General features: G+C 47.3%; 1 long non-coding RNA gene across 1 annotated transcript; it reads right to left on the bottom strand.

The window, feature by feature from the left end:
* Nucleotides 1–1184: 1184 nt before the first annotated feature.
* LOC141999840 (uncharacterized) lies at nucleotides 1185–7830 on the bottom strand. Its single transcript, XR_012642093.1, has 4 exons — nucleotides 7707–7830; nucleotides 5821–6292; nucleotides 2414–2498; nucleotides 1185–2167 (listed from the first exon to the last, which is right to left on the bottom strand). It is a non-coding gene; the product is annotated as an uncharacterized LOC141999840 (long non-coding RNA).
* Nucleotides 7831–8084: the final 254 nt, after the last annotated feature.

The raw sequence follows: 8084 nt of genomic DNA, 5'->3' as shown, positions 1-8084 counted from the left end.
CATTACAGATGTTGTGATGAGAGTTGGTCAAAACTTGGAATTTCTGTCCCCCGGGACATCCCAATGGTTCAACATTTGTTTCCATTCCAAACTGGAACAAGAACCAAAACCAAATCAAAATGTCTCACGAAAGAAGATCTTTGAAAAAAAATCTCATTTTGGGCCAGTCGAGATATTCCATTTAAACAAAATCAAAACCATTTTTTTTTGTCCAGTTCAGACTTTTAAAAACAACAACAACATAAGTACCAATATAAAAAAATTAATTTCCAAACAAATGTCCTTTGAAAATGAGTATTCCATTTGACTGAGGTCAACATGTTCTGCTTCAATCTTATCAAAACACTTTTTATTCCGAAATGAAATTTCATTGAAAATCCCATGGAAAAATTTGGTTTTGATGAAATAGCATTTTCCCAGGGAAAAACATTCCGTGAGAAAATTTTCAAGCAGCTCTAGTTGTATAACTTTGCGTAGTGCTCAGCACAATGGGGTCACACATGACCTGTATGTGCTAGCATAATACAAATAAAGAATCAGCATGATGATCATACAATTATTTTTACACCCCATTGTCTCAAAACCCTTTTCTATTTGCCTTCATTGTGCTCTGCCTAAAAATGTTTGCCATCCCCTCCCGTTCTGGTTAATCAATGAAGGGGTGCAGAGCTCTAGGCTCCAGCCTCACTTTGGGTCAGAGCCCCTAGAAGCTGGGTTTATGGCTGATTCCAAAGTGATGTAAGACATATTTATGCAATGTTATTTAACTCCCAGAATCATTCTGAAAGCCTTCTGACTGTGTTCCAAACCATTGTGCAGGGTTGTTATAAATATACAAAGCCTTTTGTGGAGATATCCATGAAATTCTCTCTCTCTGCTTACCATGGTTGGTAATGGCTTTGTTTATGTGTGGTCTCTATACCTTGACTCCAACCCTTACAAACACAGTTCTATTATCCTATTTAACTACTCTATCAGTATAATACTTAACATTCTCTGCTTTCCAGCACAGCTCTTTAATGGGCAAGGAAGGTATTAGATACCGCAGTTTGTGTGTAATCAAAGAATGTTCAAATCTCATGATGTCTTTATTTTAAAATTCATGGAATTTCTAAGTACCAACTTTTAAGCAGTGACCAAATAGTCATTTCTTTTTTAAACAAGCTTGTTTTCACCCTTCCCCCCATCTGGTTTTATCTAGTCAGAATTCCAGGCAATACAGATAATTTTATATCAATTTCTGCCGTTTTCATCCGAGAGAATCTCTTTTCAGCAGTGTGCCTTATTACCTTAGGAAGAGATTGTTTAAAGAACAGCTGGCATCTAGTTAAAAACAGGCAAGGGCAATCAGGCAGCATTTGCAAGCCCATGCCTTGGAGTCTGGGCCCTCAGTAACACCCCATGTGCCATACCTAAACACTTTTTTTTTGTGCTTGGAGAAGGTTCACTTCATTGTAATCAGAAGCAGCATGGGACTACCTGTTACAATTGGCTTTAGTGTGCAGGTGTTGGGGGCCCGAGCTACGCAGGAGGTCAGACTATATGGTCAGTTAGTCCCTTGTGGCCTTGTGCCCTTAAACTCTGTGACTGTATGAATCTTGCTGACTGCCATGGATTACTCTTGCCTTGCAAGTGAGATCAGATTCAGGCCCCAGACATTTCAGGCTTGAAAGAAAAAATAGAAAGTGCTGGAGGATGTTGCTTGAATTTCAACCTTTCCACTCCAGCACCCACTGTTGCATGTGGAAACACAAGGGTTAGAAAGGAGGCTGGATAGCACAGGGGACAGTGACTGGCAGATGGGCACTTTCCCTTCTATCTCGCCAGCTGCCATCCAGTACAGGATGGTTGGGACCAAACGTTATTTCCATCTGGTGGCTGCTCAGCGACATGGGCTTTGTGGTTTTCAGACCTTGCCTGTAGACGTGTATCCGCATCACCGTGCTCCACCAGTCGAATTGTCTCAGCAGAGAGGCCACAGATTCAATGTGTCAGAGAGACGCGACACCCCTCTCACCTACTTAGGGGTTTTCCTCCATCCAGGCCATGCAAGGTAGCACAATAAATCTTGCACAGCTGCTGCCTATGCTGTACATTGTCTTTGGCTACAGAGAAATTCTCTCTCCAGAGCTACCACTCTGTTGTTTTTCACCAGCATCAAATTCACCTGAAAGAGAAAGAAAAAACCCCAAATGGATTAATAACCCTAGCTCACAGGAACTTAGAGTGTGGGGACTGGTAGGACAAATTAGCAGTCAATGAGCTATTCATGGAGTTAGCACCTACTCAAGGTGAGGAAGGATGGCAGAACCAGGTCCTCAGTGTTTGTACAGTAATGGAGGTCAGAAGTGTTAGTATTAAACATTTTGCTTTTAAAGATCAGGAGAAAATACATTTTGGGCTAGATTCTGACCTGGTGTAAATGAGCTTAGCTCTACTGACTTCAGTGGAACTACACTGATTTCCACCAGCTGAGGATCTGATGCAATGATTTATATCTGGAGAAAAAAAAAAAGAAACAAAAAAGAGAAAGCTTACAATTGTTATGTAAACTCCCCTCCCACCAACGCCATCATTTTACCTAATCCAGTCAACTGCAGTTTGTATTGTGACCATCACCACAGTATCTAGGAGCCACAAGGGATTATTGGAATTCTCCTCTCCGCTGGTGAAGGAGGTGGTTTCATTTCCTCATAATGTTTGGCAAAATGTCACAATTTAATTGTTGGAAACAAGAGCATGAAATATGAACAGCACCAGCACAATAGGATTTTCATTTGGCTTCAGGATAGCAGTGGCTTGCTAGCAGAATGCCAGGCTCCAGGGGAGCCTGTAGTTTGCCTAATAGTTTGCATAACTGGGCATATTCAGGGACTTAATTGGGCTTCTGCTTAAACTTCCCCATAATGTGAAGCAAACTGCACGCTCTACGCATTATTATTAAACAGCCCATTGCACGTTTTAATGATCATCCCTAGAATCACCATAATTGTGATCAGCGAGCTTAACGCTAATGGCGGACAAGTAAACATCTGTAAAAAAACAAACAGCTGTAGGTATTTACACAGCACACACAGAACCTGGACAAGGAGACCAATCAGATTACACCAAAAGCCTCTGCTCAGGTAACACTCCCATTTGCCCAGCCCTAAAGGGTGCCCAGCCCTCTGGTCTTACCAGCATGGGGCACGTGGGAGCTCTGCAGCAACCTCGCTAAGGCTGGGCTGACCAGGATGGGAGGGAGTCCACACAGCTGCTGTTCAGAGATGCCAGCGGAAGCAGGGAAGCTCATGCAATAAGGTCTCCATCCCATCCTGACCAGGCCTCTCCCCCAGTACTGCCAGGGAGGACACTAGCACTCCAAGGGAGAGGGGATGAGTGTGCAGAGGCAGGGTAAACATTGCCTCTTGTTTTGGGGAGGAGGGGTGCTGTGAGGGAAGGCCTGCACCGTACTGGGTACAAGGAAAGTGAGGTCTGAGTAAGGGTTTCAGCCGGCCACCTGCAGTGTCAGGAAGGGCTCTACCCCGCACCCCCCACCCCAACCCCACCGCTGTGTAGGGAGGGATTTTTTTATCTCCTTCCTCTGAAGCATCAAAGATGCCCACCCATGGCTGGAGATGGGCCACTGGATGGGGTGGGCCAGGACTCTAAGATGGCCCTGAGCAGTCTCTCTCTCAGGCACTAGGTTGCCTGGCTCTTGGTCATAAGCACAGGGTCTGATCGCCCTAGGTGGGTTGGGCAGGAATATTCCCCCCTCCCCCGCCTGGTCAGATTGGCAGGGACCTTGCGGGTTTTTCGCCTTCTACTGCAGTGCGAGAGTGGGGGGGGGCACTAGCCAGGATTATCTGGGTCTCTCTCACTTCATCATTTCTCTGCCATTGCTGGGGTCTCAGGCTCCCTGGTGCCCCTCGGCTCCTCCTCTTCTCAGCCTGTGGCACGTCATAGGCTAGTCTCCTGTGGGCTGTGATACTTGGGTCTCATTCTAGTTGTTGGGGTTAGCATGCGGGTGGTGGATGGGGGGTGGCCTGTGATATACAGGAGCTCAGCCTAGCTGGCCTTAAACTCTCTGACGCTGTGACCTCCGGAATTGGGCTGTCGTTCTGAGAGCTACAACCTAAGCTAGAGCGAGGCCCAGTCTTTGCAATGCCTAACGGGTGCTTGAACCAGCTCTAGGGACAGCACTGATCAAAGCAACACAGACACCCCCACCCCCACAGCCCCGGTTTTGCTGTTTATTGCAAATGCACCACGCTACCTGGACTGGCTTTGTCCGTCTCAGGCTACCAAAAGAGCAGCCCCATGCCGGCTGTTGAGAGGAGGTGAGCAAAGCCTGCTTGTGCACACTCAGCCTTGGCTCTCACTACTCCAGTAGCCTCTCTGCATATAAATACAGCTCCGCTCAGCTGGAACACCCTGTACAGCTGGTACTTTGCCAAGCTGTTGACCTGCTGCAGATCACTGAGGGGGTTGTTCTCTCTCTCTCTTTAGCTGACAGCAACGGGAGATACTTAGCACCCTTCCCCCACCTCCCTGCTGCAGTCTCTTTTCAGGCTGCCAGCCACAGGCAGCTGTCAAACCCACGGGGGAAACATGATGTGTGGGCCAAGTGGGTCTTTACTAGGCAGCCTAGTCTATAGGTTGTTACTTGGGGGAGCACTGAGGAACCCCTGTCAAGGATCAGGGTGCTGCACAGTCATGTAACAAAAACCATCCCGACTGCAGGGAGCTCCCATCTACCTGACAGACAGGGGGACAAATCAGACACACAGGGTGGGAAGGGTGGGTACAGCAACAGAATGAACAGAGTTGAACAGAAGAGCAGCTGGCCCAGCTCCCCAGTGCCAGACAGGAGTGACCTGCGGGCACGCCGGTGAAGACAGGTTTGGAGAACCAGGGATGGGGGTGAGCAGGGGCAGCATGGGCAGGAGGGAGACATGGATGGGCAGGCGATCCAAACTCCCAGACGGAGGAGGCCATGGGCAGAGTGGAAGCAGGAGTCAGCGGCTTGATAAGCTCATAGAAGTGATAACTCAGACCACACATCCCCCCACACACACACTGGTGATTGCCTGCCGTCCCGGTGGTGACGGCAGCCATTGCTCTCACGGAGAAGCCATGCTGGGGGAGCATTTGGCATGTTTTTAGCTGTCCATCGGTACGATTCAGGAGCTGGAAGCAAGGAGGAGAGCCAGTATTATGTGACCAGCTCTCTGCAGACCACCCACAAGATGTCCGGGGATCACAGTGTGAGAACAGCAGGTTTAGACCTTGTACAGCACCTCCTGCCTGCTGGTCTGGGGAGCAAAGCCACAAGACCACCATTTGAATCCCGATCTCCCACTTGGCAGTGCACACCCAGGGCTCCACTCCCTGGATTGCCAGCCGGCAATGGCCCTGAGCCCTGCTAGACACGCAACAGCTCCTGCAAGATACTGAGCAGCCTCAATTCCCCACTGACTTCAATGGGAACTGAGGATATTCATGGCTTTGCAAGGGAGACATGGAGCACCTAACCGGTTTGCGCTCACTGGGTCTTTTCCTTCACTAAATCAACCTGCAGAACAGTCTCCCTAGCCCATCACTTGACTCATATACAGCATCAGGAATGGACTTGGCTAAATTCCCCACTGGCATAAACTAACCCAGTACCACGGATATAAACAAAGCTGCTCCAATCTCTGCCATCGGAGAGCTTCTCCTGTGCTGGCCAAGAGGAAATGACTCGATAACCCAAGAGTCCATCTATGACTCCTGATGAAAGCTTTGAGATCCACTTCAAGAGACCAGTTAAAAATTAGCTGTTTTGAAGCCAGAGCTCACCTGGGAACTGGGCACCACCAGCTCTTGAGAATCTTTTGAAATCCTCAAACCCGTTTACCTTTGGGACATTCATCTCCATCCAAAATGCCATCAGTTTGTTCACAGAAGGGGATGTGTCACTGTCTTCCTTGACATCAGGTTAAAATATGGGGCATCACTAAATTATTCAGTTTGTGAGAGGGGCTTTCGGGATGGTGTGTTGCTCTTCTGCAGTGTAATTAATAGCCTGTAGATTAAATATGAAATTGTTCCTAGTCATTAATAATTGAGCCACAGTGTGGCGATCTTTAGAGAGCAGCAGCACTTCATATTCTTCTCAAGTACATTGCTTGAAATGCTTTGGGGGAAGTCGGATGCCTTTTCATCCATCTCAATTACAATCGCTAGCGGCCGATTTCCTTGAATGTTATTTTGAAAAGGTAGAAAATGCTTTTGGTCCTTTCCAAGCAGGTGTTTAATTGCATTTTTTGTCCTGAAAAAGGAATGGAGGGCACTTTACACTCATAACAATTTTCCTTAAGAGCAGCATCTTTCATCCAAAGATCTCCCGTTGCCTTTCATGCAGCGGGCTAAATTCTTTCTTGGGTCTATCCCAGCAGTAGCAAGTAGTCCCTACAGCCACCGAGAGAGGGCTGAAGGAAAGGCTCTCTCTGAAAGCAGCTGCCACCTCCCTTGTACAGCACGGACCAGACAGGAACAGCAATGACTGGGAAGGGGGGGAAGAATGTGCTGAGCATCTCTTCAAAGCCGCACTGCCAGTGGAAATCATATGGAACCCTTAGAGGAGTGGACAAAAGTTTCTCCATTCGATGGGTGGAAACCCAGTGGGTTGCACAGCCTGCCCTCCACTGGAGTGCGGTGCACGCAACTTCAACAACCCAGGAGTGTAACTTATTTTAGAAAACTAGGGGTGATTTTCAGGGGGGGCAATGTTAGGGCTTTCCCCTCACCCTCCCTTGGTTCTTGTCACACAGGCAGAAAGCAGAAGACCAGAGTCTGAAGTGCAGGCACTGTGACGTTTATTGGGGTTATCAAGCAAGCATGTCCATAGCTCTGCATGCCTCAGAGCTTTCCCTGTCCCCCTCTTCTTTCTTAGCAGGCATATTCATACCTGTAGTGCCCGCCCCTGGCCCCACCTCTTACAATTTATGGTCATGTTCCCTTTCGGAGAGTCGTGAGCCTGGGGGCTTCAGCATCACCTCTTTTGTGCCTCATGGGAGGGGTAAGGAGTGAGGTTATGTACCGGCCAGGGTCATCTTTTCTCTGGCTTTTTAGGGTTTCTTATGCCTCCCCTCCATCCCCCTTTGCACCTCCCAACTTGTTGCTTGACCTTGCCTTGAGACAGGAGTTGAGACCGTCTTCAGGTGCATGCTTATACATTAAACTCCCACCATACCCAGCAAGACTTTAACTCACTTCTTTATCTCTTCTCATTGTGCTATAAAGCCCATCTGGTTAGGCAGAAGCAACTCCCTGGGTTTTTGTTCACACATATTAGTAAGGATATAAATGTATCAAAAATCAAACCCAAAATTCTATCTCAGGCTAACAAACACATCTAAATACTAACAGGGAATGAGCCCCTATAGCTCCAGCTGAAGTCAGTGGGAGCTGTGGCTGCTCAGCGCCTGTGCAAATCAGAACCTCAGTATCTAAAGTTGGGCACCCAAGAGTTGAGGCACCAGAGTTAGAGGGAAATTTGGAAAATCTGAGTCTTAATTTCATTGTGCCTCTGTTTTCCCATCTGTAAAATGGGGATAATGATGCTCACCCACCTTTCTGTGGGGAGATGAATCTCCCGTTGATTGATGTTTGCAAAGCGCTTTGAAAGCTTGGAATGAAAGGGACTGTAAACGTATCTCTAGGCTGGAGGTGGCCATGCTTACCTCTGATGTACAGAAACATCATGCTGCTCAGTTCATCCACTTATGAGTATTCAAGGATGGTTACAATGTTGCTTTGGGAAAACATTCAGCATAAACAATGTTCACATTGCTTCAGCGGACATACCTATTCCCGTACAATGGATGGGAATTCATTACCGGTAGAAATACAGGTACCAATGCTTCCAATAGACACCAGGCTATAAGAGACAAAGTAGCATTCTACAATTACATGGCTAAGAACCTTTTTTCTCCCATGATTTCAAAAATATATGGGTTGATCCAACTCTCCTCCTTATGTTCTATTCTCTTGGGTCTCACCAACCAATAAAGCAGAACCATTGGCTGACGTGCTTTTGATTGGGAGGACGGAGATGAACA

Source organism: Natator depressus, chromosome 16 (genome assembly GCF_965152275.1).
Source record: "Natator depressus isolate rNatDep1 chromosome 16, rNatDep2.hap1, whole genome shotgun sequence".
In the NCBI taxonomy this organism is placed as follows: Eukaryota; Metazoa; Chordata; order Testudines; family Cheloniidae; genus Natator; species Natator depressus.
This window is presented reverse-complemented; position numbering and strand designations above follow the sequence as displayed.